This window comes from Choloepus didactylus, chromosome 7 (assembly GCF_015220235.1).
Source record: "Choloepus didactylus isolate mChoDid1 chromosome 7, mChoDid1.pri, whole genome shotgun sequence".
Classification (NCBI taxonomy): domain Eukaryota; kingdom Metazoa; phylum Chordata; class Mammalia; order Pilosa; family Megalonychidae; genus Choloepus; species Choloepus didactylus.
In genome coordinates, this window is record NC_051313.1 from 133128171 (window position 1) to 133147429 (window position 19259).

At 40.7% G+C, this 19259-nt stretch overlaps 1 pseudogene; it reads left to right on the top strand.

Moving 5' to 3' along the window:
* Positions 1–267: 267 nt before the first annotated feature.
* The window catches only part of LOC119540823, a 93218-nt pseudogene continuing 74226 nt past the window's right edge, over positions 268–19259 (top strand).

The following is a 19259-nucleotide window of genomic DNA, read 5'->3' on the forward strand; positions in this document are numbered from 1 at the left end:
ATCATTTTCATCAGTAATGGATCCTTAAACTTCAGAGCCCTCTTCATGAGCATCTTCTGCCCATTTCCTAATAGAGAAAAACAGAAAATTTCCCCAATGAAATTGCTTAATGATTTTTCATCTACAGTTTCAAAAAAAAAAAAAAAATACCCAAACAATTTACCTACAGTAAAAAAAAAACCATGAATCAAAAATGGGCCTCACATATACAGAGTTGAGGATCTTCATATAGACAATCAGGTGCAACAAGGCCAAGTGATACCAGAGATGCATGGAAGGTAAGTTTATTAGTACTCAGAGGTCCTGGAACAGAGAGGGTGGCAGGATTTGTAGGGCCACACAGGAAAACACATTAGGAGTGTAGGCTCAATCAAGCAGGCAGGGAGCAAAGGTTACAATGAGCCTGGGGACACTGCCTTTATAAGTTACATGGGTGGAGCTGCAGCGGTTGGTCAGGCGAGAGTCAGGACTGGGGAGTGTGTATTTGACCTTTGTAGGGGCATGAGCTCAGGCAGGTTGGCGGAGGAGAGGGAGAAGCTGTTTAGCTTGTACAAGCGGGTGTCAGGTGTGGTCATGGAGGGAACTGACAACAGGGTCTAAGATGCTGAGGCATCACGACAGTGCAAAAGGTCTTATTTTAATTCACTGTAAGACCATATAATTAATCATCCAAATTAGGGGACTTCTGAGAGTGAAAGGGATGCTAAGATTAGTTAATTTAACTGATCTACAACCAGTGTAAACTCAGACTATCATGGGAAACCAGGAGGTAGAGTCACATTTCCTATAATCAGTCTAGTTGGGCCTCCAAGGCCCACCCCACTGAGGGGGCTTGTGCAAGGAGGGGGCTAGTGGCAGTGTCGGGTCCGGAATCTCCATATCCCAATTCTCAGCCCTTGCGGTTCTGTTGTCTTTCATTTGAATCCTTGCCCTTTAGAAATCTGTAATCCAGTTAGCAAAATCAGGGGGAAGCATAAGCCAGTGTATGATTAAGTGCCAAATAAATGATATTGGCAAGCAGTTTTCAAACTGTGTTCTCTAGTCTTCCCGGGTTCCCTATGGGTAGGTGCTCAGGCTGCCACACACCACTTTTACCAGAACCCCTCTGCTTATCTCAGCTTTATATATTGGCTTCTGCATATTGTTTTTCCTCCATAAAGAGTTTCATAGTTTTAAAAAGTTTGCGTACATGGGACATGACTCCCAGGGGAGTGAATCTCCCTGGCTATGTGGGACACGACTCCCAGGAATGAGCCTGGACTCTGGTGTCGAGGGATTGAAAATACTTTCTTGGCCAAAAGAGGGAAAAGAAAGAAAACAAAATAAGGCTACATAGCTAAGACATTTCAAATACAGTTGAGACGCTTTCCTGGAGGTCATTTTTATGCAAGCTCCAGCGAGACATCTCAAATAGCCACAGCATGCATGTCCATACCAAAAGTAGTCCCCAAATACCTAGGTCCCTATCTGAGATTCTATAAAAGTTTCTCTCACTAAGTTTATCTCTCAGAAACTTAAATCCACCAGAGTGCTCCTATGCTAGACAAGACCTAAAACCCAGAGGCAAAAGCCTCTTTAAGGACAACCACCATATGCAGCCCCCTTCCCATAATGTTGACACCCCCCTTTCAATATGAACAAGTTGGGGGGTCTCTGCCTAGTCTCCTCTGAAGATTGAGAAAGTGATTAAAAGAGAGGAAGAGGTATGTTCTAGTTTGCTAATGCTGCCAGAATGCAAAACACCAGAGATGGATTGGCTTTTATAAAAGGGGGTTTATTTGGCTACACAGTTACAGTCTTAAGGCCATAAAGTGTCCAAGGTAACACATCAGTAATCGGGTACCTTCACTGGAGGATGGCCAATGGAGTCCGGAAAACCTCTGTTAGCTGGGAAGGCACGTGGCTGGCATCTGCTCCAAAGTTCTGGTTTCAAAATGGCTTTCTCCCAGGCCGCTCCTCTCTAGGCTGCAGTTCCTCAAAAATGTCACTCTTAGTTGCACTTGGGATATTTGTCCTCTCTTAGCTTCTCCAGAGCAAGAGTCTGCTTTCAACGGCCATCTTCAAACTGTCTCTCATCTGCAGCTCCTCTCTCAGCTTCTGTGCATTCTTCCAAGTGTCCCTCTTGGCTGCAGCTTCTCTTCAAAATGTCACTCACAGCTGCACTGAATTCCCTCTGCCCATCAGCTCATTTATATGGCTCCACTGATCAAGGTCCACCCTGAATGGGTGGGGCCACGCCTCCATGGAAATATCTCACCACTTATCACCTACAGTTGGGTTGGGCGCATTTCCATGCAAACAACCTAATCCAAACGTCCCAACTTAATCCCCACTAATATGTCTGCCCCACAAGATTGCATCAAAGAATATGGCTTTTTCTGGGAGACATAATACATTCAAACCAGCACAAGGTAGCAACAAACAAGACAGGATTTAACAAAGGGTTACAAATACTGAATCTTTATATAATTTTTTTTTTGATGCTAGGGTATTAGAATAGCTAGAAGGAAGTAACTGAACAGGTGGAGCTGTAACCTATAACATTCTTTGAAATTTGCTCTATAGCTACTTGTTAAATTGCACTTTGAAAGTTATCACCTTTCTGTAAATGTTATATTTTACAATAAGTAAATAACTGAAACAGTGGAACTGTAACCCATAACATTCTTTGAAATTTGCTCTCTCACTATTTGTTAAATCGTACTTTGAAAGTTATCACTATTATGTACATATTTTAAATATCACAATCAAAATGTATTAAAAGGAAAGTTTGCAACCTTTCTGGCAGACGATGAGTGGAACGGAGGGTCAGGGGTGGGGGTGAGAGTCTTTTCCTCTTGGTAGGCTTTTAGAAGCCGTGGTACTTAAGTTGGGTCTTAAAAGATGAGTCAAATTTGGATACTTCTAATGTAACTCCAACCACATCCAACTCAACATTGTGATAAAAGTTGCTGTTTAACCAATGCTAGGTGACTTTTGTGGCCCTCATGTCCACAGAAGTAGACCTTGTGGTTTGGAAAATAACCAGTCTGATTAATAATAGTTAACCAACGTTACCTCGTGTTTACTTCTCTGATTCCTGCTTCCTGAATTACTCCATATCCTCACTCCTCCTACGTATTCCTAACACACACTTAGCATTGCTGTTCCTAATAAAGACAGCATGAGGTTATTCCCCTGATAGGACTGCCCACTTCCCTCAACATTAAGAATCCTGTTGACTTGCGTCATGGGGATGGGGTGGTGCCATTGGTCCTCAGGCAGGCCAGTTGATGGGGTGAGTGGCTTATGGGTGGTTATCACTGAGTCCAGCTGACTTCCACCTGGTGGAAAACAGTGACCTTGGCCCCATCACACAGGAAATGCAAGTGCTAAGGAGCTCATTACAGCCTCATAGTAGTCTCCGGCTGTAATCAGCTGGGCTCTATACAGCTATGGCAGAGTGAATAAGGCACTGTTGATGGAAGCTGCTGGCAATTCCAGCTGCCCTATTGGTAAAGAAATGATGACGGGTCACAGGCTTTTCTGCACATTTTTAGTATTTTTAGAAGGCACAAGACGGAAAAGGTAGAAGAGAAAACTGAGTTTAGGTTACGTGTGAGCCCTTGTGCCTTGATTGTTTTAATTGGCTAAGGCCACTGTGGTGCCAAAGGATGGGTGATAAGTTCTGCTGTGGTTAAAGTTTTTTGAGAGCGTATTAGTTTTAACCTCAGAGTCTCACATTGGATAATTCACAAAAATAGTTAAGATAAATAGAGTCTAAAGAGATAACAAGAACAGTTCTCTAATCTTTTGATACATCACTACTTTTCTGTAACCCTAGAGGAAGTAGAAGGAACTCAGTTTGCCTCCTTTTTGCACAGATGGCTAAACCATTCTCTCATTCCTTAGGAAGCATAAAGCCCCACCATGCACAGATCAGAGACATGATGGCCTGTACTCATTCAAATTACAAACAGACAACCTACTTACTTGCTACCTTATGCTCAATATATATCAATGTACAAAAAATCAGAACAGGATGCAGAATTCAAGTTATCAGTCAGTGACAAATCCACTTGAATAGTCTCATACCCACAAGGCAATTAATAGCCTTATTTATTTTTAAATATTATCCTCAAACAGCTGCCATTCTTTGGGTATAATAAGCACTTGACACACATCTCATTTCAGCTGCACTACCACCCTAGAAGGTGAGCTTCATTAGGGTTGTTTTATTTGTGAGGAAACAGGTCCAGGAAAAGAAGTGATTTTCCCAAGGCTGCAGAGCTAGACTCTGGATCCAGATCTCTCTGAAGATCAACATGCCCAACCCTCCAATCAAAGGCCTAGTCAAATATTGATTTTTCTTATTCTGTGTATTGAATTTTCAACAATAAATTTCAGTTAGGAAAACAATGGCTAGAAGCCCCTGAATCCTGAAGGCAATTAATGCTAAATAAATGCTTCCCCTCTTGGAAGCTAAGCAATGGTTAAAAACAAATGGTATGTTCAAGAAAGAGTTTAATATTTAGTGCAAGCCATGGGAAGCATTCTGTACACTTTACTTATTGCTTGTCAAAAGCATATGTAAAAATCCAAGATTCAATAGAAAAATGTCCCCTCACCACTTATAGTTTTCACCATAAGACCTAAGTGAAATTAGTCTCCTGGGGAATTAAAAGTTACTCTGGCTGGAAAAAAACAAAAACAAAACTTGTCAACCTTAGATCAGAGAAGGGCAGAAACATGCCTTTTGGAAATCAGAGTTAGGTGGCATAAAGTCTGTACACTGTTCATTAGTAAACCTTTGCATTCTGATTTTGCAACATCTTGAGCTCCACCTAACAACGTAACTGCATTACAATGTTTTACAAGGATTCTAGCTCATGTCTTTTAGCTGTTAAAATAAATGTATTTGTGTGCTTCAAGGACACAAACAGGAAATTGATTTAAACTGAGAGGCAACTAGGGATTAGAAAAAAAAATCTGGTGTCAGGAAGAGAATTGACTTCTGGGAAGAAAACAAGGGTAGGATTTCAAGGAAGACAGAAAGAATAACAGCAAGTAAAATAAGAGTTAATAATGCTGGGTGGGGATTAGCTTCTAAAAATATGAGTAGGTGAACTGACTGATAATTAAGAGGTTGGATATGATTCCCAGCATTATCTCTGATGTATGTAACTGAGAAACACAAATTTTCTGGGCCTCAATTTCTTTATCTGTAAAATGGAGTCACTGAAACGCCTACTCAACTCTCCTTGTGGTTATAAAGATAACCAAGATAAAGATTACAAAATTCATTGCACAGATATGGAATATACCTCTTACTGTTAGTCATACTACCTTTTACTTTCAGTTTCTTCTAAGTAAAGTTTAGTAAAGTAATATTCTAAGACAAACCCTCAGATTTCCCTGTCCTGGATGATTATGCCTCGTTTTAAGTTCTTACTTGGAATGCATAAGAAATTAAATGTTTTATTAGTTACCTAAGGCTTATATGTGAAGTATGAACTGGAATGCATATCTAAATTTAGACTTTCAGGTTTATTTCAAGTCATAAAGGTGGTAAAAATAGGAAATTGAATATTTTATCTCATGGAGCACAATTTTTATGAGAAAATTCAACCACTGTTATATGTACTGTGAATTTTTAACAGTGAGAGCATTGATTAAGAAGGATAGGACTAATAGTACAAATACAAGAATGTTCTTCCATGAATTAGAACAAATGTATGGCACAACTACAAGATGTTGGTGATAGGGTGGTATATGGGAAAAAATGCACTAACGCAAACTATAGACTATAGCTTAATGTTCGTCCATCAATTGTAACAAAGGTACCACACAGAAGCTAAGTGTCGGTAACAGGGGGTATAAAGGACATAGGGTTTTTCTTTTTGGAGTGGTAAAAATGTCCAAAAACTGACTGTGGTGATGTAAGCACAGCTCTGTGGTTACACTGAGTGCCACTGATTGTACACTTTGGATGGAATATAAGGTATGTGAATAAAACTGTGTTAAAAAATAAAATAAAACCAAAGCAATCATGTTTGCTAAAAAAAAAAATGAAGAAGGATAGGAAAAATTAATGCATTATTATAGGAAAATAAAAAGAATTGCTAGTATCCTGTTTCGCTACCTTAGCATATGGGTTTTATAATACGGGAAAATTCAGTGAACTCCAAATTCTTTTGGGAGTAATAGAAGACTGCCTCCTAAATCACCAGCAGCCTAGAAATGAGTGTGTCTTCTCAGAGAAGCTATGCAGAGTTCAGCTAGTAACTCACCGTTTCAAGGGCACAATATTCTCTGGGTAGGTGGCAAAAATACTCGGAGATGATCTTGAGCAACAGCAGCTGAAACAGTTGAGAACCTACTGGCTGCCATCTTGAAAGGCCACTGGACTTATTCTCAGGACATTATCCAGATAAGGCCACAAGCGGCTGGAAAGAGGACGGAATGGGAAATCTAAAGAGTGGACTTTCAGTTCTAGCACTGCATAACACAGAAGGCTCCAAGCCCAGAGGAATTTAAATGCCTGCTTTGCTCCTGGCAGCTCTTCTTTCTTTAACAATAAATTGAATAAAAATTTCTGAGCTCCTACTATGTGCCAAGCAAGCTGTTAGGCAGTGGGGATACTGCCTGAATATGTGTTAAGTTAGTTGTCTAGCATCCATTAACCCCTTCCTCTGGTAATAGCTCCCTGAATTTCTTAAGGAAACTGCATACACCTACCGTTACTTAGCCCGCTTGGTTTAGAGGAGATCCATCCCAGCTCCGGGAATGAAGCATGTGACTCCGGGATGGCCAATCGCCGCACGGAATCTCCCTAGCTGGTGATTCGTTCAGAGGTGATGAGTCACTCAAGTTTGCCCAATCAGAATGAACCCAGGAGTTCAATGGGAAGTACCAGGAAGAGGTTCCCTTTCTCCTGTGACTACTGACCTTAAGGTGATGTGAGCCTGTTAATTGCCGGGAGCGACCGCATAGCGCCTAAAATGAAATCCATACTGTGAGAGGCAGGGCCGAAATGGAAAAGGGTGGAATTCTGAAGTTATTTTTTGAACCCCTGCATCCAGGGCCAGATCAGTCTGGCACTAGCCCTGTCTTCGTTTATGTGAGCCAATAGATTTCCCTTTTTCCCCCTTTTGGCTTAAGCCAGTTTGATTTAGTTTTTATGTCCTTTTCCCCAACACCAAAGGAGTTTTGATATGGAGTGGTAGATGGAAAGACATCATTCCTGATACTCAGGTGGCAGACATAAACCAATGACTACCGAACAGTGTGGTTAAGTACGAGTTTAGAGATGTTTTCCAAGTGTAATGGGGGCAGAGCTGAGGGAACAGCTGATTCCATCTGGGGGAGGAAGTTTCCTCAGCCTAGGGAGGGTAACAGTTGGCGACTGGTCTCCACTCCTACTGACCATAAGACATACAATCTCTGTTCCCCAGATGCCTCAAGCTAATTAGTTTTAGGAGGATCCATTGGTCTGGAAAAAAATTTCTGGCAACTCCTTTAGGTCTCCAATTTCCCTTGCTCTGTGCATTTCCATTAACTGGTGGATATTGCTGAAGACTGCAGTCTTCATCAAAGCAGGTGAAAATGGCAAGAGAAGAGAAAGATATTTTTCTCTTTGGGGAATCAGCAATTGGCATTAAGCCCCCTCCACAGTGAGAATAGATCATGTAAATTACAACAAAACAAAACAAAACAAAACAAAAAAACAGCAAAGGCAAATATACTTATTGCACTGTTAAGTATTTCTTATGGCTGGAAATACTCTTCAGAAAGATCCTACTGAAAATCACTGCACTGTTAGATTCGTATGACTCTTGTGCTTTCCTCCAGGCTGGACAGCCTGTTTTACCTTCCACAACAGTTCTTGGGGGATGACTGCTGTGGCTATGTTTTGAATTTGCGGGGTTTGCTTGATAAAGACTGGCAATATTCTTTAGGACATGATGTCTTTAGTTTCAGACTGGCATGAAGGAGGCAGAATAGTGAAGTGGAAAGAATGCAGCCTTGGAATCAGATGGATCTGTTTTGATTTCTTATTGCAACCAGTCAAGATAATTAAATTCTCTGAACACTGATCTACTCATTTGTAAAATGAAGATAATAAATAGCACCTCATTCCCAGGGTTTCTGTGAAGGGTGAAGAAGATCAAGTGCCCAGCACATTGCTGATCAGATTCTATATTCATGATAAAATGAGTGAGGGAGCAAATGAATGGTTAGAATCAGTGTGTACATTCTATTTGACTTCTGCCCCTAATAATTAAGATTTGGTATATATTTAATCAGACCACTGCTTCCCCTTCTCCAAGTTCTGTATACCCTGGCTTACTCTCCTCCATCCCCAGAGTATGGGGGCTAGCGATCCTCCCTGGGATTCGCAAAGTAATAGGGAAACTGGTGATCTGTGTCCAGCTGGGACCACAGTGGGGAAGGCATACTATAGACAGTTGGTCTGGGAAAGGAACCCTCCATAAAACGGTGAGGGGCTCTATTCGAGACAGGAGCACTATCACCAGTTGATGCCGGGTGGCCAGTCTCTTCTGTATTTTCACATGCACAGTCATCTCCACTTAGCCAATCCTGTAATACAGCTCAACTTCCTTGCAGAGGCCTAAGTGGAATGCAAGCTCCATGAGGGCAAAGACCTGATCTTGCATTCACTGCTGAATCTGAGTGCCTCGACAATGCCTGGCATACACTAGAGATAGTAAATATGCAGGAACACTGTACAAACAAATGAATCCAGAGCCCCAACCCAATATCTCCCTAGGGCTCTCTCTAGATTTCTGAAAACATGAAGGGGCTAATTATAAATCCCCTTAACAGATAATAAGGCTGTCCCTCGCCTCCTACCATGGACTGACTACCCTCATAAGCATCCAGAGACCTTATACTGATGCTGAAGGTGGAGGGAGATAGTCAAAAGAAATTAGACTGGGCAGGTGAAAAGGCCAAGTTGACTTTCTGCTGCCCTCTTTTGCTAGAAAAGAAAAACACTCAAAAAATTAATTTGCAGCAGGATATTCTGCTACATTTATATTTAAATTAGTAAGGAACTGCTTTAAACTCTTGGGAGCTGAGACCATAAAATAATGGTAGCTTAAACAAGATAGTTTTGTTGTTCTTTCAAATACCAGTTAGTCTGGAGGTAGGCAATCAAGGGTGGGTAAGATTGCTCCACAGTGGCATCAATATCCAGCCTTCTTCTGGCTTTTTTCTCTGCCACCCTTAGTGTGTGGCTTCCATCCTCACGAGATGGCTGCTGGAGCTAAAAATATCACATCCAAGTTGGAAGAGGAGGACAAATGAGTGATTGCCGGCTGAGTAGGCACATTTTAAAGAGCTTTCCCAGAAACCCTGTCCAGTCTTTTGTTTTCATCTCATTGGCTGTCCATTCTGCAAGGGAATGTGGAAACAGTATATTTTTTAAAGCACAGTATATTTATATCTCCCAAATATAGAAGTTAATGAAGAAGAGAATGGAGAGTGCATAGACAACTAGCAAGAATGGGAAGTGCAGAGACAACTATCAGTTTCTGTGCAATTATTGCCTCACCCAAGATGGACATAGGTTGAATTACGTGCCTTGGCAAACACATGCTCTGAATTTTAATCCACCTCCCTGTGGATGTGAACCTGTTGTAAAAAGAACCTTTTGAAGATGTTATTTTTTAGTTAAGGAGTGATGAAGCAGGGTAGGCCTTAGTCCAGATTACTGGAGGCCTTAGGAAGAGGAAATTCAGATAGTCCGTCAGTAGAAACCAGAAACTGGAAGAAAACAGAAGACAGAGAAGCCAAAAATGAAAGAACATCACCATGTGACTGGAGGCAGGGGTAAATGTCAAGAAACCCTAAGGATTACCAGCAGCCAGCTATAGAATGCAATTGTTGTTGGAGAGAAAATGAGCATTTCTTATATCTTGATTTTGGACTTCTAGCTTCTGAAACCATGAGACAGTAAATTCCTGTTGTTTAAGCCAATCCATTGTCTGTATTTGTCATAGCAATCTGACAAACTAAGGCAATGAGTTAATGGAAATAACAGAATGCATTCTTTAAATGTAAGGAGAACTTGCTGGAAGGATTAAAAGAACAGATTTGACGAGGCTGTGGTTCAAGGGACAATCCCCAGAACCATACTCAGGACTTGCACACTCATTTGGTGCTGCTTCTGGGGCCTCAGAACCAGGCTGCCTCTGCACCAATCAGAAAGCTGCTGGTCTCAGAATAACCAAATAGCTCCACCATTTTTCTGTGCTTGCCAGAAAAAACGATCTTCCTATGCATGGCTTCCTTCTCATGTTGCTTCATTCCTCCTTCCGAGTTTAGCAAGGTGAATCTTTCAAAATCAGCATTTCTGAAGGAAACCTAGCTGCTTAGAAGTCTGGGAAATACAGTTTTCAGCTTTCAAGCCTCTATAATGCAGAAAGTAAGTTAGAGTACATGTTGAGTAAATCAATCTGCAATATTTGCCCAATTGTGAACAATTTTGCCATTTTTAGTAAATACATATTCATTCCTTTATAAATTCTTTTTACTCATTTACTTAACTAAACACTTGTTAAGTGCATGCTTTGTGTCAGGCATCGTGCTAGGTGCTATGCATAAAAAATTAAGAAATTCAGATCTAGAAAAACGTGGGTGAAATTTCAGAGGCCAGGAAGATGAGGGACATTAGTGAAGTGGATTGTGGAGAGCTGGAGAGGCTGGCAAACACTTCTCATTGCCAAGTGGTTATTTCCATGAAGGACTGCAGTCTCAATATGTTATATCTTCCCACGTGTCAAGAGAAGCAAGAATTTGGATTTTCGTGTGAACCCTTCACATTCTTAAAAATCAATGTTTTTTTTAACACTGGTTGGACATTTGTATAATGTAGGGGGATCTTTTAAAAATACTAATGCTTACCCTAGACTAGTCATGAGAACAACATCAGACAAAGCACAAGTGAGGAACATTCTACAACATACCTGACCAGTATTCCTCAAAACTGTCAAGGGCATCAAAAACAAGCAAGGTCTGAGAGACCATCAAAGCCAAGAGAAACCTAAGGAGACATGATGACCAAATGTAATGCGGGATCCTGGATGGGATCCTGGAATAGAAAAAAGATGCTAGAGAAAAACTGAGGAAATCGGAATAATTTATGAACTTCAGTTAGTAATAATGTCTCTATATTGGCTCATTTATTTTAACAAATGAACCATACTAATGTAAGATCTCAATAGGGAAAACTGGGTGTAGCGTGTACAGAAATTCTGTACTATCTTCACGATAATTCCATAAATATAAAATTTATAGTTTACTTAAAAAAATACTAATGTCTGAGACCTATCCTAGAAAAATTGAAATAGAAACTCTAAGGGGGAGGGACTCAGGCATGGGTATTTGGGGAAGCTTTCCAGGTGGTTCTAATGTAGACTTGGGGCTGAGAATAAGTGCTTTGCATTTGCCAAGCAGTTCATATATTTTAAATAAACTGTCATGGTAAGACAAAACATCTGTGAGGCCATATGCAGCCTGTCGCCACCAGTTGGAGAATTCTGCTCTATACTTTCAAAAAATTATAGTATAGTTAGGAAGAAATACATATTATCAAGTACAGGGGCAATGACTGAAATTTGTACAGCTTACAAGGAGGCCCAGAGGAAGCTGTGGTGGTTCCAGTGGGAGTGAGAAGGGGCTGGTGGTCATTGTAACTGAGATAGCATTTGTGAAGCTTATGTTCCTCCTCATATATTTTTCCATCTTGCTCACCCATTTTCTTTCCCTGCATGTCTTTTGCTATCATTGTCCCAGGGAAATTTGTCTAGGAGAGCAAACACAATCTAACGAAGGAGGAGGATTGACCAGCTTTGCTTCTCAAAAAGAAATAGGAGGACCAGAGCTGTCAGAGTCAGCTGGGCGCTTGTTAGAAATGCAGGTTCCCAGGTCCCACTCCACACCTACTGAGCTGGAATCTGCATTTTAACAGGATCCCTAGGTGATTTACATTCACATTAAAGTTTGAAAAGCACTGTAAAACCTCCTGTAAATCACTGTCTTAGTTTGCCAGGCTGCTATGAGAAATACCACACAATGGCTTGACTTAAACAAGAATTTATTGGCGCATGGTTTCAGAAGCCGGAAGTCTAAAACCAAGATATTGGCAAGGCTTGCTCTCCCCTGAAAATCTGTAATGTTCTGTAATGTGCTGGCCGCCGGCAATCCTTAGCATATATTTCTGTATCCTGCCACATGGTGGTGTCCTCTCCTTTCTTGCTTCTGTGACTTCCAGGTCCTTTTTGTAAGGCCTCCAGTAATCCTGATTAAGACCCTGCCTCATTCAGTTGGGCCACACCTTAACTAAAAATAACATCTTCAAGAGAGCCTATTTATAATGCGTTCACACCCACAAGAATGCATATTAAGGACATGTCTATGTTGGGTTACATAATTCAATCTACCACAGTCAGGAAGGGAAATTAGAAACTCATTCCAGCACTAAGCGGAGGAGGAAGGCAAGAGTTTGGTCATGTGTGTTCCTCTCCCTTCTTAGAGTCAAATTGCCTGGAATAGGGAAGGGTGTAGGAACATGCAGATAGTTTGGGGGTAAAGAAGAATATTGAAGCAGATTCCATGCTTCTTTGGGTGCTGTTGGGGGACATTTCATCACAACGTCACATCCAATCTGACACAAGAACTGTAGAATAACAGTGGCGGAGGATGAGTTCAAATGGGACCCAGACATTGCTCCAGATTCCCCCAGGTCCGAATGGGAAAGGCCCCTGAGTTCAGGATGAGGAAGCTCCAGAATATGGGGCTTTGCAACCAGGGATGATGCCAGGGGCCACGGGTTTCTGCAGCTGGTGTCATCACAGTGTCCTAAAGACTAAGTTGGACAAATTGTATCTCAGCAGCTACTGGTTCAGGATATTCAGGAACCCGATGAGGCCTGTGACATCTCAACAAATCAAGGGAGGAGACTGAGGGACGTCATTGCACCACAATGCAGATATATATGTGATTCCTTGCAACCAGATCCCATCTTGGGAAGTGATGCAGGGGACGTGAATTTCTTTGAGAGGAAAGAAACAGTCTCATAAGGAGCTGGAACCTTCCTGAAAGTAACTGTTTTAAACCCAAAGAGACAGAATTATTTAATTGGCAAGTTGGGGTGCTCCCACCCTGCTTTGTCCTTATCATTAGTAGGAATGATAAAATGTAGAGAAAATAAATGCAATGATATGTTTTTGCATATCTATGCTGAAGAGTATCCATTTCAACCCTGCTGCGTGAGGAAGGATTTATAAGGAAGTGAAGCTTGAGTTATAGTTAAAAGATGAGTAGTGTTTGTCAGGAGTACAAGAGGCCAGGGTAGGGTATTCTAGACAAAAACAGAGAATTGTAAACAGTATGATGGGCTCGTTGGACTGAAAGTAGTCCAGACAGTTAGAGAATAGGGTATGTAAGGGTGGGTCAGGTCGTGGAGGACTTTGTATACCAGGATGTTTGAATTTGATTTTTAAGGGCAATTGTGGTGAGTGGGACGATCATTAAAGGATTTTAAGTTGATTCAAGTTTCAGAATTAACACCCTGGCACACCATGGAATATGAGCTGGAGGGGGGTGAGACTGGAGGCAGAGAAAAGTTAGGAAATTAATAGATAGGAAAAGGTAAAGAAAGAAGTCTTAGGTTTTTCTATTAGATAATCATGTGGATGGGTGGCCCTTTTATTCACTGAGAATGAACATGTAAGAGAAGGGAGGTATTTGCCATTAACTATTTAAGTACTCACCTATTGCTGAGCATTTGGGCTGTTTCTAATTTCTTCCTATGAACATTCTGGTGTAAATTATGATTTTTGAAATTTGGAGAGTTTTTTTTCTTATGAATTTTTTTGTCTGGTGCTTGATTGATATTTTAGATGATCCCTTATATTGGAAAAATGTATTAACTTCTATGATTCTCCATGTCTGTTAATTCTACTTAATTTATTATACTAATCAACTCCACAATTTTTTTCATTAAATCTGATGCACTTGATTTGTCATGTAGAACACTTACATTTCAAGTTATAATTCTATTTCTGCCTGTTTTTTCTTGCATGGTGTTCTCGTGTTCTCAGGTTTTTTTTGTCTATTGTACCTTTTATCATTATATAATGACTTTATTTTACTTTGAAATCAAATAGTGAGATGGCAATTCTTACTTTTCTTTAAAATCAAACAGGTAGGCATGTCCTATCCCTCCCCACTTCCCCTTACATGCCATTGCCCCAAGTATGTTTCTTGACATATTAATAGTTAACTTGAAACAGGAGACCTGAGATCATATATGTTGGAGAAAGATCCATTTAAAAATACTTAAAAGTATGTATTTTTCTTAAGATTTCTTGGTCCTTAACGTGCTCTGTGTACAGCAATTCTCATGGAACCCTTTGGGAAAAGGATTTTATTGGATGGGGGGCTGGCAGAAGACACATGGAAACTGCTCCCCTAACCTTTAGTTTGCTTGTCTTTTTAGGTTTTTGTTTATTCGTTTTTTGGTTTGGGTTACATCTCCGAGACCAAGAAATTCTTATTATTATTGTGTTATTTTTCTGATCTCTATCTTTCTTAGAGGCTCTATTCAGATATTTTTTAATGCAATTTTATTGAGATATATTCACATACCAGATTATCATCCAAAGTGTACAATCAGTGGTTCACAGTATTATCATACAGTTGTGCATTCATCAGCACAATCAATTTTTGGACATTTTCATTACTCCAAAAAATAAAAATAAGAATAAAAATAAAAGTAAAAAAGAACACCCAAAACATCCCATACTCCCTATCCCCCCATTATTCATTTATTTTTTTCTTCATTTTCTTACTCATCTGTTCATACACTGGATAAAGGGAGTGTCAGTTGCAAGGTTTTGACAGTTGCATAGTCACACTGTAAAAGCTATATAGTTATACAATCGTCTTCAAGAATCAAGGATACTGGGTTGCAGTTCAACAGTTTCAGGTAGCTATTCTAACACACTGAAAAATACAAAGGGATATCTATACACTGCATAAAAATAGCCTTCAGAATGACCTCTTGACTCCATTTGAAATCTCCCAGCCACTGAAACTCTGTTTTGTTTCATTTCTCTTCCCCCTTTTGGTCAAGAAGGCTTTTTCAATCCCATGATGCCAGAGCCAGGCTCATCCCCGGGAGTCATGTCTCACATGGCCAGGGAGATTTACTCCCCTGGGGGGGGTCATGTCCCATGTATCGGGGAGGACAGTGAGTTTACCTGCAGAGTGGGCTTAGAGAGAGAGGCCACATCTGAGCAACCAAAGAGGTTTCTGGAAGTGACTCAGGCATAATTATAAGTAGGCTTAGCTTCTCCTTTGCAGGAATACGTTTCAGAAGATCAATGGCTTGGCCTTTAAAATTGGGAGTCCCCAATGCTTGCAAGAATATCAGGAATTCCCCAGGTGGGGAAGTTTAATATTTCCACATTTTCCCCTAGTCCCTCAAAGGGGCTTTGCAAATCGTTTTTTATTCTCTGTCCAAATACCTCTGGGATGTATTGGGGCTTCAGAGAGGTTACATAATTTACCAAAAGTCACATAACAAGTAAGACATTAAATGAGGATTTGATCCCAAATCAGAGACTCCACTCCACCGTTCATACCATGCCTCTTTTATATATGTGATACCATTTAATCCTCACAAAAATCCTCTCAGGCCTCTTTTACAGATGAGGAAATGGAAGCTTAGTAACTTGACCAAGGTCATACACTGGTGAGTAGCAGAGCCAGGATTTGAACCCACCATAAGCTCTTGCTACCATGCAACACTACCTCTAAGTATTATATTGTTAAATGTATTCTTAAAGATTGTTTGAGGAGTAATGATTTGATACTATTTTTTAAAAATTTGTCACCAAATTAATGCTGAGCACAATTCCCTTCAAAAGCAAAAGTAAGGAAAACTGCTGGCAGCGTTGGCATTGTCTGACAGCTCCATTTTTGTCCCTGCAGCACTGGGTTTTTCTAATCCTTAAAGCATCTAAGGGTATCATTTACCTAACAAAGCAGTCATTGCTGGAATGTGTTAAGCCTGAGCTAATTCACTGCGTAATAGCACTGTCATCCCCCCATTTTTTTTCCCAGATTAGCAGACAAAAGATGCAAAATTAGGCAATAGATGCAAATTCTTTTACGAGTTCACTGTATAATCCCATTGCATTGATTGGAAGCATACACTTTATAAAAAAGAAACTGGATAAGACTCTCCCTCCTGTATTTCTTCCTGACCTTTGAACATGTAACATTAAGAAGTAATCATCATTTTATGTTGTTCAAAGAGTCTCCTTTATCAAAATACAGAGGATGTATAGGACAAGTAGGTAGTGCTGGGTTGTGATTCCATCTGGCTTTGGGGGAAGGAATTGGCAGCCAGATGGGAGTTGGTAGAACTAGAGAGACAGCATCAGCAGCAGGGATAGGAAAAGAGGCAGTGATAAAGACAGAGGAAGAAACAGAAATTCCCATTGCAGATTTCTGGGTGGGTCTTGCAGGCACAGGCTAGCAAAGTGACTTAGACACAGTTACATGGCTGTGAAGCCAATCCTTTTTGACATACCTAATGTGCGAGATTATCTTTCTGCTCATTTCACACTTGGAAGGACTGAGGCTTCCTTTGAGGGCTCACTCTGAAAAATACGGGGAGAGACGGGCATGGTTAACAGGACTGGTGCATTTCAACACCTGGCTGCCATGTGACCAAAGCAGCCTCTAAGGTGAAATCTTCCACCTGTGGTTTCATGCACCTGGTAATGCATTTTGTTTATGTCAGTTTGTCTTTAGCCTGGTAAAAATGAACAACCTGAGCTTGCTTTGGGTCACAGACAAGAATACATTTGCCTTTTGCTTATTAGGCTTCTCCTAAGAGGGAACATTTTTAGGCTGGGTGCCCATTCCAGAGAGAGAGGAGAAGATTAAAAAAAAAAATGCTCGTGGAACAAGGGGTCCCCTTCTAGTTATATCTCCACAAGCCTCCTGTTTATTTCCCAGGCTGCCCTAAACCAAGCCCTTGAGTACTAACAAGTGGCAGGTGAAATTCACACCAGGCAGTCTGTCAGGGTTTGGAATTGACACCAATAATTCTTAGCGGGCTATTTTTGCAAAGGTGTAAAGTTTGTTTTCTTAAATTACTTCGAACACACTTCCCGTGATTTTAAAGGCTCTTTTAACTCGATCCAAAAGATCTGGCGTAAGGGATGAGAGAAGATTGTCATTATAAGGACTTTGCTACAGTAATTGTCCAGCCCTTTTTCTGCATAAGCCACTGAACTGAAGCAGGACAGATAGTCAACAGGTCACTTACTCTGCCAGCTTCTACATACCACTGACAAAAATAATAATAATTTGCAGAAGTAGTGGGGAGTCTGATGGTGTGTTTAATGAGAGAATAATCAGGTGATGTCTCATTTGTATTAAACAGTATAAACAAGGAAATTTCTTCATGAAACAAAAATATAGACTAGGTCACAGTGGAGAATATTCCTGTTAGGACAGTCTGGCAGATGACTCTTGAGGGTTTCCAGAGAAAGCCACTGACCTGCAGGGAAGTGATCCACTGGGCTGCTTTCTTTTATTTGTGTCAACAGAAAGTTTTGCCTATGTGAAGTTATGGTGGGTGCTGCTACAGGTCAACAGGTTTGGAAAACCTCTAGTTTTTCCACCACAGTGAACACTGACACCATTTTCGAACTCATGAGATTAACAAAAAAGACGATTTCATTAAAAACAAATAGCTGATAGTAAGAAGAGGACAAATAAAATATGTACAGATTGCATTTTATTTTTATTTGGTTATTTTTAAGTGCAAGAGTAATCAAAATGTCAAATAAGAGTGAGCGTGCAGAGGCTCCCTAACGAGGGCATGCTTGGAATTGGTATTCCCACAAAATATCTCCCAGCAGCCTGTCACTGGTGCCTAAAATATAACTACCAGGTTTATTTCTTTAGATAAGGGGTGGTTATTAAAGAGCCAGTCCCCCAGATGGTCTGAAACCTTAAATCTAGAATGGGTTGTAAATTTGTTAGTGTAAGCTAGCTGATTCATGAGTCTGGGAAAACTGTGCAGACGTTCCAGTGGAGAGGGGTTGGTGTTCTGAGCCGTCAGTGATCAGAAAGCAGCATCTAGGAGAAGAGAAATGCCTGAACGTCTGAGGGTGGTAAAGGGTGTTCTAGCACAGCCAGGAAACTCACCCAAATTCACCCAATTCATGGCGCTTCCTTCTGGTCAAGAAGCATGATGAAATATTACTGACATCTGCCCAGCTATTTTCTACACAGTTGGAGAACCAAAGAAATGCCTCTGGATTTGAAGGGCTTGCTGTCAGTGTTATTTGTACAACTGGAGGTGGGGTTGGGAGGCAGAGCCACAAAGTATCTAAGAAACAACCCATTGTTGGCAAGATCTTGGCTTTTTAATTGACTGGCCTTGTCAATCTGGGAGCTCTGGCCTCAGTGTGGGAGAACAGATTGAACTGTGATCTTCGCAGAGTCATGGATGCAGGGAAAACCAGCAGATGGTTTGCAGTGATCTGGCCAAGTCTCTAATAGCAGCAGAACCCAGTGCTCACAATCACTTAGTTGAAGCCCCACATATTGCACAGACATGGGAGTGGGCTGTAACAAGGTTGTGTAAGGACAAAAGCAGAGCCAAGTCCTGTCTGGGCAAAGCAGATTTTCCCTAATCTCCTCAATGTGTGGTCACATGGGTGCCTTCCAGTGCTTCACAAATGCTCTAGGAGTGTCTCTGGTAGTTGTATCATTTTATGCTCCCAGAACATTATTTCAAATCTTTTGGTGATATTCAGAGCTTACCAAATTAGGAAATTTTCTTTGTGTATGGAAGTGTCTTCTGATACCAATGTATGTTCTAGGTCCTTTTTCTTTTCACCCTTGATTGTGGTTGTGTAAAGTAGATAAACCTGGATTGGGAGGGGGAGTGTATCATAATCAGTTGGGTAACTTTTGAAAAATATTATTTAAAATATATATATATATATATATATTTAAAATATATGCTTTCAAAAAAAATAAATTTCTGTTGTTTAAAGTCACCCAGTTTAGGGTAATTTGTTGTGGCAACCCTAAGAAGGTGTATATAACTGGGTCCCATCCACAAATATTCTGAGAGGTCCCTTCCCATCCCCAACTCCTTCAATTTGAGTTACTTAGTTAATGTTTTAGTTACTCTTGTTTGGTTTAGCTGTAGGAAACAG